This window comes from Podarcis cretensis (assembly GCF_951804945.1).
Source record: "Podarcis cretensis genome assembly, chromosome: 3".
NCBI lineage: Eukaryota > Metazoa > Chordata > Lepidosauria > Squamata > Lacertidae > Podarcis > Podarcis cretensis.
Genome location: NC_137172.1, coordinates 78,895,697 through 78,912,574, shown reverse-complemented (window position 1 = coordinate 78,912,574; position 16,878 = coordinate 78,895,697). Strand labels below are relative to the sequence as shown.

Here is a 16,878-nt window from a genome sequence, read left to right as displayed (position 1 = left end):
AAAATAGAAAACAAGATGTCTAGTTTCAGTTGCTAAATTATTAGTGTATTTACACTTTGAAAGACACAAGAAATTCAAAGGTAAATGTGTAATATGGGTCTTCTGTAATATCTAAAAGAGAGAGGGGGAAAGTTTAATTTATATTTAAAGCAGATGTACGGTTGCAAATACAAGGTAGTTGTAATATTCTAAGCACATATTTTAGGGACTTCCTCCCCTTTTCCAAATCTCACTCATGTGGAACATACACTCATTTCTGTAACAAAAATTCTTTCTACTCTATTGGTAAAATGAATAGCATCAACTCAAAATATTTAAAAATTTAGTCACATCCACATCTTGCAGCCTATAAGGAGCTTTCACGCTTTTGGGCTCGCTTTAGATCTTTAATACCCTTTCCTTTTGTGTCAAGGAGCTCACGAGGCGTAAAGAAGCACTGATAAACCCACTTAGATCCCTTCCTGGGCCGTCACCTCTCCCTGCCAAGCGGCTTTAGGTGGTAACTGATCTGTGACAGGCTGCCAGTCAAACAGAGCATTTCTGAAAGCTGACACAAAAGACTGAGCGCTGGAAAAAGGATAGGAAATAAGAAAAGAAACCAAACTGTATCAGCGTCTCTCTCCCCCCCCCCCCCGTCTCTCTCTTTCCACCCCACCCCCGCCCCTTTCCCTCTTTCTTCCCCTTAGTCAGGTTCATGGCAAGGGCAGTTTATAGGCTGTGAGATAGAGATCAGTAGCCCTTCCAAGCTGGGGACTGCCCCCACCTTACGGCTGATGATAATAGAGGCAAAAGTGAGAGTGACAGTCAGATGGAAACTGACACAGGGCTTCTATCAATGTTGTTGCTTCCCATGAGACCAGAAGAGAGAGGAGGAGACAGACAGACGGACAGACAGAGAAGTGAAAGACAGGAAGAGAGGGAGAGTTCAGCTGAATGTCACTGTTGATAACTGCAGCAGCTCTCGCTATTTTTTTCCCCCTGTTGGGGTGTCATGCTGAACCACATTTGAGAGTTTAGCCCACCCCACCAGCAGAGAGCACTTTGTGTTTATTTTCAGTTGGCAAGGGCTTCACGGCTAGGAGGAGGTCGCCCAGCGACTTCCTCGCCTTAATTTCCTCGGTCTGAGTGTGTGACACTTGTACTGCAATTGCACTTGAAGGATTCTGTTTGCAGTCTTTTGAGCTCTTCACATGGTGAGATTTCTTCATGTTAAAATACGCGGCGTTGCTGCTCCTGGAACATTACATGCCCCTGATCTGTGGAGCCCCAACAAAATAGTTCATTGAGCACATAAAGGATGGTGGCAGCGGTGATGATACTTAATAAAACAAATACGGCTTTCCTGAAGGAGATAAGATTCCACGAGTATGTGCTGTTAAAGAATCTGAGGTGCGTGGTTTGTTTCCACACAAAGCAGTGGTGGGAAATGAACCCGTAAAAGTGATATTTGAAAACAACAACATTGCCACTTCTGTTTTATCTCTTGCTGCTGTTTTGCCCCAGACAAAATATTCCAGGGTGTTAGTGTTGTTAATCTGGAAACATTTTAAGGATAGTCATAAAATAATTGAGGTTAAGGTTTTTCAGAATAGCTGGTTTCAAAGGAGGAGAACAGCTAGTTAAAAACCTTTCTAGGTTTAGGATGAATGCCTCCATTAAGCAAAATTACATACAAAATGTGTATAGCAGGAGAAATTTGCACTAAAATCCCGATAAGGACTTGTTTGGTTTTGCTTTAAAAATTGCAAACTGGTGTGGAAATGTAGAAAATGGAATTCTCAGTGGTATGTGGAACTCACTCCCTACTGAGATGCACCTAGGCTCAGCCCTATGTAATTTACCAAACCTAGGAAGGTGCCTTAGATACTTAGTCCCTCTGGTCCATACACTGATCAGTAGTGGCTGTTCATGATTTCAGGCAGGAATTTGCTCTCACCTGGAGGGCTGTCAAGGATTGAACCTGCAACCTTCTGCATGCAAAGCAGATGCTCTACCAGTGAGCTATGGCACTCCCCCATTATCACAAACTATAAAATTACAGTGTCACCATCTGATATGTAAGTATCTGTGGTATTCACTGCAGGTAGGAGAACATCATAAAACCAAAGTGTTATGCAGCTTTAAAAAAGAAATTCCTCCAAAGTGCTTTGATAGTTTTTGCATGCACCAGTTATGTGAAGGTATATGTATTTTTCACATCATCCAATGGATTTTTGCCTTTTGTGATGTTTCTAACTTTCTCACTGTTACAAACACACAGCTGTCACAGCTTAAGCAGATGTGCTCTTCCTGCTTTGTCAGCCTGTTCTTTCAGAATTTCTTTTGCAGTTAAACAGCTGTAGAAAAGGTGGAGACTCACCTCTTTCCCCCCATGCCATTTATCTCAATGAGCTGTGAACATAAAAATTAAATCATAACATTATTAAAAATGCTCTCTAGTGCCCCTTTTCAGCTTGAGCAGTTTAAAAAAGGAACAATGCATCTTGAATTATACTGTGACTTCTAGGTAGTCTTGAGCCTCCTCAGCTCTACGCATTGTAAAATGAAGCACTGATAGGATCGCTGTGTGCCGTCTGGAAATGGGCCCTGGTCCTGCCCCATTATGGCTGGCTTGCAATTTTGTATTCAGAATTAATTTTCTCTGCTGGGCCTGCTAATTCACTCAAAGGAAGCCTCTGTGCCTTTCTTTTCTGAGCTTCCTACAGCATGTAAAGACAGTTCAGGTAATCCAAAGTTTAAGCAGGCAGGACGTAAAGCTTAACTAGCTTCATAGGGAGAACTTGGACATTCTCCCATAGAAACCTCATTCACCTCTAAAGGGCCCGAGGAGGTGACAATGGATAGGTACACGTTTCAAACATCTTTTCTTGGTGGCAATGCCTCAATACTTATACTTGCCTAAGCAGCCCCCTCTAAACCGGATAGAGAGAGACACATTCCCACTACACTAATGTAACGTGTCTCTCAGGCTCATGCATATCTGTCGTCGCAGTGTGTCATCTTGTCTCCAATGCTGTTTACCGAGGGATTGGACACGAGGTCTCAACACTATGCTTAAATGCACCCAGCTCTCTGTAACATCTGAAGGAAGTGAGGTCCTGCAAGCCTGAAAGTGGTGTTGTGTCTGGATGCAGTGGAGGGCTGGATGAGGGACAATAAACTGAAGTTTAAACCCTGCCAATTGGTTGCAAGGGAGTTGCACTTCCCTTGAAAAATCAGCTTCATAGCTTGAGGGGTTGCTGGATTCATCATTGTAACTAAAGGCCCAAGTAGCCTCAGTGGCTCTGAGTACCATCTGCCAGTCATGACTGTTCCTGGACAGCGATAGCTTGGTCATGGAAGTCCATGAATGATAACCTTGAGGTCAGATTACTGCTTTATGTGGGGCTGTCCTTAAGGTCCGTCTGGAAATGGTGGCTGGTGCAGAATGCTGTGTCTAGGCTGCTGTTAGGAGAGATGTATCCCCCACATTTAACACATCTGTTGAGGGATATGCACTGGCTACCAATGAGATACCAAGCTATGTTTTAGGTTTTTTACTTGGTGTATAAAACCATAAACAACCTAGGTCCAGTTTGCCTTTTCTAATATCATTTTGCCTAAACCCTTAGGTCACCAAGTGATGCCCTCTTGTGGGTGCCACACACCCCAGGTGTTTACCAAATACCTAGGGCAGAGCTTTTAGTGTGGTGGCACCCACACCTTGAAATACATATACTGTCCCGGGGAATTAGGATGGTGCTGCTTGTGCTTTTTGGTGTGTTCTTAAGACTACACAAAAAAAATCAACCAGACGTTTTCAGGGTCTCATTGTTGGATATTGTTCCTGTTGGTTTTACAGATGTAAATATAATTTCATAAGATAATGTTATTTCTCCCACTGACAGGAAATTCAGGTTCTAACTAACCAAACTAGCCAAAACAGGAACAGTGAGAAAATAGAGGGAGGTATGATTATGTTTAGGGACGCGGGTGGCGCTGTGGGTTAAACCACAGAGCCTAGGACTTGCTGATCAGAAGGTCGGTGGTTCGAATCCCTGCGATGGGGTGAGCTCCCATTGCTTGGTCCCTGCTCCTGCCAACCTAGCAGTTCGAAAAGACATGAAAGTGGAAGTAGATAAAGGTAAGGTAAACGGTGTTTCTGTGCACTGCTGTGGTCCGCCAGAAGCGGCTTAGTCATGCTGGCCACATGACCCGGAAGCTGTGCGCCAGCTCCCTCAGCCAATAAAGCGAGATGAGTGCCTCAACCCCAGAGTCAGTCACGACTGGACTTAATGGTCAGGGGTCCCTTTACCTTATGACTATGTTTGGGGGAACCCCAAGCCTTGCAGCACCATAAAATAACTACAGGAAAATGGGGGGTACTACTTCCAAAAGCATGCCCACTGAAGACTCAGCATGCTTAGTGACCATGGAATGCTGTCACCCTATCTGCACCATCAATTTAAAGCAGTATCGTATCACTTTAAACAGTCATGCCCCCCCCCCCCAATCCCGAGGACCGTAGTTTATAAAAGGAGCTGAGTGTTTATGAGACCCTAATTCCCCTCACAGAGCTACAGTGCTCAGAATGATTTAACAGTCAATCCCTCTTCCCAAGGAACTCTGGGAATTGTTGTTCTGGGAGTTGGGATTCCAGCACCCTTAACAAACTACAGTTCCCAGGATTCTTTGCAGGAAGCCATGATTGTTTAAAGTGCTATGATGCTGTATTGTGCATATGGGTCTGTCTGTCTGTTGGGTGGTATTGGTGTTACCCTGAACAGAAGCACTCAGTGCTACAGCAATTTGTTGCAATTTACCTCTTTTAAAAGTTCAGATCTGCCTAGGTTTATTTATTTAATGACTACAAAATGTACTGATGTACTGTACTTGCGTATGGCACACAGTGCAGTATCTTCATTATCCAAACTTCCCTGTCCTGTATCCTCATGTCTATGTAATATATGGTAAAACACAGACCTCTGAATGCAACCATCTGATTATGCAAACATTCAAATGTCATCTAAGGCATTCAGATAAATGAGGTTGTCCCATATGCAACTTGAATATATACTTCAGGATAGCTTAATGCCACAGCATTAAGGAAGGAAAATGTAATTTTTATGTACTAATACACAAGAGAGTTTAAAAAATTGTCTATAATAGTTCTTCATGGTATAACTCCTAAGATGGAAGAAATAAATTGACTGATTTGACCCACAAATTGGTCAGGTTAGATTGATTTGATGTTGTGGGTGGGCCTTTCTGTACTTGTGAAGTTGCAATGTTTTTATTTAAGGGATAAATTGGATTTCTGGGCATGTGTGATATACAGCAATTTAAAATTATTGGAGTTCTTCATATTGTTAAGTGTACTTCAGTCTGAAAGAGTGACGCTTTCCTACAAATGCCAGGTAAATTGCTCTGTAAGTCCAGAATCCCTGATTACCTCAGAATTGAAATGCTTACAAAAATGCTGAAATGTTCTAATAATTTTACAGCTCTTTATGATTCGTGTGCTTAGAACCCCAATCATTTCTAAATCGAAGAGCTCTCATTATTTTGAAGTTTCATGTGCTGCATAAAGCGATTTAAGATTATTTCCTCGCCTTTCATATTTTTATTTTATTTTTTTTTAAAAAAAACGGGGCAGGGGAAGACTTGCTTGGTCTTTCTGAGTATGTTTTAAAAGATTACAAATGGATTTAAGCATTCAGTATTTAAAATGGAAATTGAATCAAAATCTTCAAAATACGATGATGATAGCTGGGGGAGGATGATGATGGATTGGGGGTGGGGAGAAGCCATTGAAGCAGAGGAAATACCATGTACAGGACTGTCAATGATTCCTGCTGGGGAAAATGAGAGGGGCAGTCAATGTGCAGATGTAGACAGGGTGTAGCTGGGACACAATTAAACTTACAGTAAAGATGCAGTAAAAGAGAGAGGCATATTCATTTAATGGGAAGGAAGAAAAAGGCTTGTTTTTACACACACACACACACACACACACACACACACAGGGGGGGAGAGTTGTGGGTTATTCCTCCTATTTTTATTTATTCATTTATGATGACGCCGCCGCCACCTTAGAGCAGTGGTTCCCAATTAAGCAAGTACTGTGAACCGCCTGTTTTTCAAAAGGCAAGCCATGGTCCCCCCTGCTTTTGAAATTGTTGATATATTTATGGTACCTTTTGTTATGTGAATGCTGCCACGTGAGTGGGTTACACAGAACCTCTGAGTCCACAGACCACCAATTGGGAATCATTGTCATAGAGGGTGGTGATACATGGCCTTTATGGTGTCTTTAAACCAATCTTAGTATATTTTGCATAGATATCCATCCCCCTCCCCCCCAGCACAGTCCTAGATATGTCTACCTGGAAGAAAGCTCCATGGAGTATAATGGGGTTTAGTTCATTTAAGTAGATATAGTATTGCAGCCTTGAATGCTTAGTTGAGAAGCCATTTTTCATACAGTTTAGATGGCAGACCAGAATTATTTTAGTTTATATAAAAGCTCTCTCTCTCTCTCTCTCTCTCTCTCTCTCTCTCTCTCTCCAGCCTAAGGGCTTCATTTCTTCATAAGCAAACAAGTGGTGGGTGGGGACTGAGACAAGAGTGGGTGAAGCAATAGATGTGCTTAACCTTTTCTACAATAAACTAGAGGCATCTAGATGAATACCTCTCCATCTTCTATCCAGCTAAGCAAGTGTCATTATCACAGACCAAGGACACAGTACAACCAGGCAAAAACACTCGAGGATGTGGAACAGGGCAAGGAAGGAGTGTGGCCTAGGGAGAGTCCCAAGGGCCAGGCTGAGAGTCCTGGGGGCCACATTCAGCCCCTAGCCCTGAGTTCCTCACTACTGTTAAGTAAAGTAGATACTTGAATAGCTTGGTGCACTTTCCCCCCAAAAGTCAAAATGTTCTTTCCATAGTATTGCCCACCTGGCAGGTTCTGCATAAGTCATGAATTTACAGCCAGATTATCAGTAGATATAAGATATCTACTGGCATTCACAGGCCTGCTTGATTAGGTTTGCCAAGCACTGGTGGCTCTGCTATGAATGGGATAAAGGTTTACCAGTTTCTGTTCCCCTCACACTCTGCAAGTTTCTTCTCCTGTATTTTCTAGTTTATATTCCTGTCTTTCCGTCTTCTAAATCTGCAGCATTCCTAGTCTATGATCCTTGCATCTGATTGCAGAAGGAGCAAAATGTCAAAATCTGATATGCCAACTGCACACTGAAGGAGAATAAGAATCTTGTACCTTGCTAGTGCCATGTTATGTGGGACTGGCCCTAAAAGATTGTTTGGAAGCTAAATCTGGTGGAACATGCAATGGCAAAACATTTGAAAGGAGCCAGGCACAGGCAACCTATATAAATGCCCAAATGGCCTGGTTTAAGTATATTGTAAAGGGATCGTTTGTTGTAACTGCAGATTCTTGCACCAGAGCCCATGAATCTTACTCTCTTGTCACTTAAGAAGTTGTGAGAGCTGGACTGGTGCATTCTTGATTACGGTGCCTCGACTGTGGATATCGGCCAGAGTATGGCTTCACCTAGTTTGGGGAGGTATGTACGATAAAAGCATCACAATTTTGACAGGCTTTGGCACAGGGTAAAGTAATTTTAGATTGTTCTAGAATGTGTGGTTCAGAAGTCAATTGGCATTGATTGTTTGGATACTATATTTTAGAGCTGCATATTGGTTTATGTATAAACTGTCAGCTTCCTTGGAAAGTTGGCTTATATGTTTGACAAATAGATAAACAATATACAGTCGAGTCACAAAGCGTGTTCTCCATCACAGAGAGCACGTGTTGCGGTTGGGGATTCCAAGACACCTTGCTGTTTCTGGGCAGATGGTTTGGCCAACTCGTAAGCAGGGGTGGGCTGTTACTGGGGAAAATTACATGTTGCCATTTAGTGATTGACAGCCCTATTTATTAAATACAAGGCACGCAGCAACGGATGTCCTCTTTCGCTGCGTGCTTCGGATCACCCGCCCTCCCTTCCCTAATGTTAGGCTGTTTGCTTGACCTTGCTATTGCCTGTCATGGGGTCATCTGCTTTGGAGCAGGGGCCCGGTTGGAATTTTGCCATTTGGCTGATTAGTGTGTGCCACTTGGTTTTCGCCTACCGCGTAGCAAATCGTCACAACTTGTAAGGTTCGCGGTTAGGCATTGGTCTGGAATTGGTTGCTGGGGGGGTATGGATTCGGCTGTGCCTGCCCTCCAAAATGCTGTTGCTGCTGCTGAAGGGTTTTACCGTTAAAGGAACCTAGGGGCTCCCCCATGCTTTTGTCCGAAACCCCCTGGCAAGGGGCTTGGGCCACGCAAGCCCCTGGGAGCATGCTGGGGAGAGGTGAGGCATGGTTCCTAGTCCTGTCTCTCTCCCCAGGTGACTTACCCTTCCTGACTTCGCGGGGGGTGCGAATGTCGGAGCTGTCCCCGTGCAGGGTCAATTAGTGCTACCAATGCCTAAGCAACCACTCACATTGCTGTATTTGAATAAAGTTGTGGCCAAAATTATGCCAAAAAAATTAAACAAAAATTAAGTGTCAATTGTGTTTTCCTTTGGGGTGTATTGGGGACCTCGACACGCAACTAGCGCACCTTTAACTTGCGTGGTCACAGATTATTCTGGCTATACGCAATTTTGGCTTTATGAACAATCTCTGGAAGCTAGCCCCCCGACCCCTTTCTATCTCTGGTCACATCCACTCCATGCATTTAAACCACTTAGCTTCCCACAAAGAATCCTGGGAACTGTAGTTTAATCCTCAGATAGCTACGATTTCCAGCACAAAGTACAGTTCCTAAGATTCTCACATGTATATTTACATTAAAATCACTCAGCATTGTGAATGATGTCCAAGGCAGCTGTTCTACTGCAGAACATTGTCCCAAGTAGTGAAGAATTTAGAAAATGGGGGCATTTGGAATATATACTTGAAATCAGATCCTGGTCAATTATTCAACCCTAGCTACAAATAAAAAACTAGCTGTAACTTTCAATGTGCAATATTTTGGCACTTACCTAAAGATGTAAGTTAGACGAGATGGTGAATTGTAGTTTTTGATGTCAGTTTATTTATTTTTAATATCTGAAGGGCTCAACTTGCACAAAAGTGCTTGTGACAAATCTTCTCTTTCCAAATTGTTTTTTTGGGGGGGCAGAATTTGTGTTGGGGAGGATCATTCTACATACTGTAAAACCAATATAACATGGTGTTTTCATTGTTAACCACATTGCCACACCTACAAATATATACCCCCTCTTCCCCCAGTTTCACTGTCTCTTGGACTGTGCCGTAAATTGTTACAAAAGGACAATTGCTGTGCAGATTCATATTAGATGATTGAATCCCTCATTTGTCATTCCTGAGACTGGTTTGTAAAAGACCACAGAATTAAACCATATTTCTTTATATTAGCTCCTATGGAAGCAATTTCAAAATGAGCAATGACACTATATATTATTAATCATCACTGTTAGGTTGAGCACTCAAACCAAAATTTGCTTTTGTCAGACATAACGCACTAGTACAAAAAAAAACACAAACACATTATGTGTGTTTCTGTTTTACTGCAAGAGGAGCACTTAATCCTGGCTTGCTGTCTATCGTTATTTAAGATACATTTATAAACAGAGGGTCTTCCTGAGGGATCCATAAATCATACATTACAGCAGAATGTTAACATGCAAAAATAAAGGTTTGTCACTTACAGTACTAATAAACTTGCCTCGTGGTGTTGTGTTGTGGCTAATCCATGTACCACCCATACTGAAGACGGATATTGAATATGCAGGTTCAGTTTACCAATAGCTTCAATATGCTGCTATAATAATGAACTTCAAATCATACAAAGACATTCACTCTTTCCCCATGTAGCCCCTGACCTCAGAGCTTTGCTTTTTATCTTTATATAAGAGGGAAATAAGCCTAACTTAGACTCTAGGTATTGTGTCCATCACAGAACAATAGTCCATGTGAAAGTGATCTACAGCAGCAGCAGCAGCAGCAACAATAACAACAACAACAACAACTTCATTCATGGAGGGCTTTTCCCCCTTTTATTTTTGGACATCATAATTTTGGAGAACAGAAATCCTTGCTTTCAGCCTTTGTAAACACTTTTCCAGATCTTGATGTCTCCTGTTTTGATAAACTTGTCTCTCGAGGAAGGGCAATTGGTTCTTGTTGCACTGTTTACTTTAGGGGGGTCATATTTCCAGCACAATCCTCACTCTGTCTACTCAGACGCATGTCCTTTTGAATTCAATAGGGCTTACTCCCTGGTAGGTGGGGTTAGGATTGCAGCCTTTGTGCATTTTTAGAATAATGTATATTGAGGTGGTGGCGCTGTGGGTTAAAGCCTCAGCGCCTAGGGCTTGCCGATCGAAAGGTCGGCGGTTCGAATCCCTGCGGCGGGGTGCGCTCCCGCTGCTCGGTCCCAGCGCCTGCCAACCTAGCAGTTCGAAAGCACCTCCGGGTGCAAGTAGATAAATAGGGACCGCTTACCAGCGGGAAGGTAAACGGCGTTTCCGTGTGCGGCTCTGGCTCGCCAGAGCAGCGATGTCACGCTGGCCACGTGACCCGGAAGTGTCTCCGGACAGCGCTGGCCCCTGGCCTCTTAAGTGAGATGGGCGCACAACCCCAGAGTCTGTCAAGACTGGCCCGTGCGGGCAGGGGTACCTTTACCTTTATATTGAGGTGGTAAAACTGGGTGGGTGGGTTGATTGGTTCAGTTTTAAAAAACCCACATCAGTTGGGTAGTGGCAAGTTTAGAAGTGTAGGATCTCTTCATGATACTTCTAAAATTATACCACTTTCTAAGATTATACAATAATCTAACAATGAAACAATAATAACAATTAAGGATGCATTGCATCAATTAATGCAGACCTCCGTATATTGCCTTTCACCTAGATCAATGATGGCGAACCTTTTAGAGACTGAGTGCCCAAACTGCAACCCAAAACCCACTTATTTATTGCAAAGTGCCAGCACGGCAATTTAACCTGAATACTGAGGTTTTAGTTTAGAAAAAAACAACTCACATATTAACATCTTTTGTCTTAAAAGAAAAACACAATAACAGAGCTTTCAATGATGCAAACAACTTTTTATTGAAAGGTAAAAGTTTGCATTATCCTTGTTTGGGAAATCATGAAAAAGAGAATTACTCCCAGACAACATGGCCGTTTTGATAATTTCCCTTCAAGAAACTCTTCTTTGGGAGATTCCAAAGCAGAAGCTGAATGGCCATCTGCCATGGGTGCTGTAGTTGAGATCCCTGCACAGTTGGGGGGGGGGGGGGTTGGACTTAGATGGGCCTCGGGTTCCCTTCCAACTACCCACAATCCTATGATTTGATGGCTAGCCTGCTGGGCTGTACTTCTCAAGCCCGCTTATGCGGGAGGGAGCAAAATGCTGCCAGGCTTACTGGCAGTTCTGCACCGTTGTGCTTTAAGATAGCACAATGGAACATTCACGTTTCTGCTGCAGCCCGTGGGTGGCAAACTGGCTACTCACGCATGCATGGCTCTACTTGGTGCACATGCTGCCCCAACGAACTCTGTGCTGGGGCGATGGCACGCGTTCCCACAGAGAGGGCTCTGAGTGCCCCCTCTGGCCGGCGTTCCATAGGTTCACCACAACTGACCAGATTACTTGAAGGGCTCCAATATCTTCTTTCACAGTGACTTAAGTTGTGTTTTTCTTGATCAGATTTCCATCCAAGTGTGCATTCGAGTGTGTGTGCTGCTATCTACACTGCTGGGCATTTAACAGAACATGCATCAGGATTTGAGTCCGTATTCTGGAATGACTAGTTTTACATAAACAGGTTTTAAAAACACAAACAGAGCTGCACTTGGTGATTCCCATGTTATATTATTTAAATTCTGTTATTGGTTGCAAAAGTTATAATCAAACACATTCTATCTGGAACAATTGAATATTGCACACCTTGCCATGGCGGTTCATGCATTGGTTAGGTCACAATTAAATTATTGCAGTGTGCTGTATGTGGGGCTGTCCTTGCATCCGATCAGCAGCTAGTGCAAAATACAGCTGCTAGTATGTGTGGTGCAAGGTCAAGATTTTTGTTGCTGACATGGAAAGTCCTAAACAGAGTGGGGCTGGTATATCTAGCAGACACCTGCCCACACTACTGCTAAGCTCATCTTTAAGGTCTTCAGTATTCCCTGACCAGTGACAATGCAGAAATGGACTTTCTTGGACTGCTTTCCTGAATTCCCTCCCCTGGGTAATTCATGTGGCAGGGACAGTATTTATCTTTAAACACCTCTTAAAAATGTATATGCTTATTCAAGCTTTGCTGGACTCTGATTCCTACTGTTAAATTATTATTTTAGTTTCGTACATGGGTCACTTTTATCTGTGAAATACAATTGCATTTTTTGTTTTATCTGATTTTTAGGAAATTTTTAACCAGTGTTGTACTTTCCTTATTTCTATATAAACTGCTAAGAATTTTATTGTACAGATATTACTGACAACAATAATTTTGGTCTTTTGTACTGTGGTGCAATTCATTTCTTTTCTGTTGAAATACGTTTGCATGTTATCAAGACATATGACCCATGTGGACATGTAATTAACATGTGCATACTGGGTGACATGAAATGGCCAAGTTTAATTGCCAGAAGGGGCTAGAAATGTGTTGCTTCGTTATTAGATTTGAATATATTTTGCTGGAAACATCTGAAGATTAGTGTGTGCACTTGTGTGTGTTCTATATAATAGGGCTGTCTTCCAATGAAAGAATTGCAAGTTGATTTATCACCTGCCCTTTAACCAACTAATCCATCAATTAATTGATTAACTTCATTGGCATATAACCAAAACCCTCAATTGTGGGCACCTTTCTGAAATATTGAAGGAAGTGTGAGATAATTTGCAGTTTAATAAACCAAAATTACTGTTCATTGTTGTAAGGATTAGACACCTTTGTCATTTTTTTTGTCGTTTCCTGGTCTATAACACACTAGACCCAAACTAGCTTTAGATCAGTAACAAGCATGCCTTTAACTTCCATTGATTAAGCAAATGAAGGTTTTGTTGAATAATCCTCTGATTAACAGAGCAATGCTATACATGTCCACTCAGAAGTAAGTCCCACAGAGTTCAGTGAAACCTACTATCAGTTGAGCGTGAATAGGATTCCACCCTAAACCGGTACAACATGGCTCCTCAGCACATGTGTATATGTGTTAGTTTGTTTGCTTTTTATATGTATGTATGTATACACATACACATTGGGAAAGATTGAGGGCACAAGGAGAAGGGGACGACAGAGGACGAGATGGTTGGACAGTGTTCTTGAAGCCACAAACATGAGTCTGATCAAACTGCAGGAGGCAGTGGAAGACAGGAGTGCCTGGCGTGCTCTGGTCCATGGGGTCACGAAGAGTCGGACACGACTAAACGACTAAACAACAACAACAAAATACACACACACACACACACACAATATTCATATATGCACACATAAACATACAGATTTTAAAATTAAGCTTTATGCCTGCAGTTAGAATGCTAACTTATGGCTACTTACATTTTACCTCTGTTTTTACAGGTGAAATGGGTGGTATATCAGACAGCTTATTAAAGAGACAAGCTTGCTGCTTTCCCAAAGTGGGATGACAGAACAAGTCATGGTATGTATTGTAATTTCAGTGCTGCAATACATCTTGAAGCTGTCTGAGGTAAAACGCTTGCTAAGCATTGCATTGGGGCTGTCAGAATGCTTCATGGGGTAGTAATTAAATTGAGGCAATTCTACAGTTCATTTTGTGGAACCAAGCCAAAACTACATGTAGCCTAGAAATATGTTTCCATAGACCTTTGTTGTCGTTGTTTTAAAGTGGGAAAAACCAGACTTTTTAAATCTAATGACATTTACTTCAATGGAAGGCATCCACTGCTTTGCTATTGTCCATTCTGCTGTGTTTGTTTGTTTGCTTGCTCCCTACTGTTTGTTTGTTAGCTCCCCACCCTACATTATACCTAAAGGAAAGAGGACACTGAGTATTAAAAGGGTAATTGCTTTTGTGGTGTGGACTTCAGCTGCTGTTAATATTACAGGACTGAAAAGCAGAGGGGACTGAGATTTCTGGCCCTGAAGATAACTTCAAGTAGTCTTAGTCTCCTTCCATTTTTCCTTGCTGCTAATGCCTTTGGAGTGTCTGCTAGCACCAGCACAGAGGACACAAATTAGCGACCTTTCTCCTTACCTTGGGTCCATTCTTGACTCTGCCACAGAACTTGAGACATCATCTGCAATGCCTGAAAAATATAAAAGCATATATGATCCTTCCTAAGTCCGTATAGTTAAAGCTATGGTTTTCCCAGTAGTGATGTATGGAAGTGAGAGCTGGACCATAAAGAAGGCTGATCGCCGAGGAATTGATGCTTTTGAATTCTGGTGCTGGAGGAGACTCTTGAGAGTCCCATGGACTGCAAGAAGATCAAACCTCTCCATTCTGAAGGAAATCAGCCCTGAGTGCTCACTGGAAGGACAGATTGTGAAGCTGAGGCTCCAGTACTTTGGCCACCTCATGAGAAGAGAAGACTCCCTGGAGAAGACCCTGATGTTGGGAAAGATGGAGGGCACAAGGAGAAGGGGGCGACAGAGGACGAGATGGTTGGATAGTGTTTTCGAGGTTACCAGCATGAGTCTGACCAAGCTGCGGGGGGCAGTGGAGGACAGGAGTGCCTGGCGTTCTGTGGTCCATGGGGTCACGAAGAGTCGGACACGACTAAACGACTAAACAACAACAACAACAAAGTCCGCTCTGTCTGGTTTCAGCCGTAATGCATTCCCCCCCCCTAAATATTGGGATTACCTCCCAGAAAATGAATTTGTTAATAGTTTTGTGATATCTGACATTTTGACTTTTTGACTCTCAAAGCTGTTTATAACCATTATTTTAAATAGTTTAATGCTGTGATATACTTAAAAAAAAATTCACCTCAGAAAGCCTGGGGCTTTAATTCTGTTCATCAAAAAGTAAGAATCACTGATCACACTGGAACTTGTAATAAGGAACTGGATGTTCAGTTAAGGTCCACATTTCCTTCCAATTGCACTCCATCAGTGTTATATTACACACACACACACACACACACAGAGTTTGCATTTATTGTTCATGGGTGTTGATATGTCCCCCTCCATGTGTGATCTCCAGGAAAATTGCCCCAACTCCCTACCCAAGGTCAAATAAGACCAAATCGCAGCTAACAAAATAACAAACCATCAGCAGAAAATCTGCATTAAACACTGCCCCAAATTCTTGTTGTGTAGGATTTTTAAAAATCAGATATGGTGAACCTCTGACCTTCAAAATGTTCTTGGATTAAAACTCCCATCAGCACCAGCCAGCTTGGACAATTGTTGTAGAAGATGGGAATTGTTGTCCATCAATTTCTAGCGAGTCACAGCTCCCCCTCCCTGGTATAAATGATAGTAAATGAATGTGCTTGGGGAGGGAATCCCACAGGCAGAGCAAGTTCTTTTTACAGTAGCCACTCACCTTAGATCTAAAGGACCTTGGAGAAATTCAGCACATCTTTATGACTGTACAAATTTGTGTGGGAGTATCTGGGCCTTCAAATATCCTGGCCCCAGTCTGTTAAAAGTCTTGTGGTTAGATCCAGTAGTTTGAATGGAGTAAACCGGCATCAGTAAATCTCGCCCTGGGTGGTCAGATCGAAAGGTCCCAGGTGGTAAGTTAGCTGCTATATACTGAACCAACTGCAATTTCCAAATGCTGTTCATAGGCAGTGAAATATACAGTGTAGTGAAGAGATCTAAATTGGTGTGCATGCTTTTCCGTCTTACCAGGAGTGTATATTATTCACTGTTCTGCTCTTGCAGTCTGAACAATGCACCAGAAATGTTTTTTGCCCATTAGGGTTGTGCTTGGCCTGATAGGACATTAGTTGTGCTGGCCTGGTCTCTGATCTTGTGGGATATATTCTGAAAAATATGTTTACTCCCAGAGAATAGCTTGAAAGGACAGGCAGCCACCTCCTGATGGAGCCAAACAGTTGTGAGTCTGGTCAGTGCCTGGGTGACTGCGTGGGAACTGCATGTGGGCCACTGTGGCGATCACACACAGGGCCCCCAGACGTTTGACAGTCTATTGACCCTGTGCCGCCACTGCGATTGCTTTTTCCGCTGCCACCACCCTGCATCTCACAGGGACACACGGAGTCCAGTCAGTTGTTAACATAAACAAATAATCAAGTTTATTTTTAAATGCAGGAACAAGCTTATGGTTTCAGTTAATTTTTCTCTTGTCAGTTTCTTAGTTCCTAACAACTCCAAACTGATTATTCCAACTATCTATCTGACTCCACCTAACAATTCCTCTCACTCTCTCACAATACAACTCTACCAACCCACACCTAAACCTCCCTCTTCCTTCTTCCATTCCCAAACCTCAACTCTCAACTCCCAAACCTCAACTTCACTCTAACTTTTATTCTCCGCTTGCATTCTCACTGGCCAATCACATCACACCTATTTTAACCCTTTCCTTATGACCCATCCTAGGAGGCAAACGCCACAGCCACCTTGGGTTCCATGATAGAAATAAAGGTGTGATATGAATATAAATAAATAAGAAGCCTCAGTTGGCTCTGAATCCAAGACAATTTAGAATTATGGAAGTTTAAAGCAGGTCATGTGGTGACTTTCTTTCTTAAGGTATTGGACTTTTGTACATGTTGAGATCCTTACTCTGCAAGTGCTCCAACTCAAACACATAATGTAATTAAGAGTTTCCTGAAACTGTAAACAATGTATGTGTATGAATCTCAGTACAGTAGTTGGAATGTGTTGAATTGTTA

The 16,878-nt window shown here is 42.5% G+C and overlaps 1 long non-coding RNA gene across 2 annotated transcripts in view; it reads left to right on the top strand.

Moving 5' to 3' along the window:
* LOC307213673 overlaps positions 1-16,878 on the top strand; it is a 189,218-nt gene that overhangs the window by 116,799 nt on the left and 55,541 nt on the right. For both annotated transcript variants that reach the window (XR_013837622.1, XR_013837623.1), the window contains one exon: positions 13,601-13,682. This is a non-coding gene — a long non-coding RNA (uncharacterized lncRNA). The remainder of the gene's footprint in view (positions 1-13,600; positions 13,683-16,878) is intronic.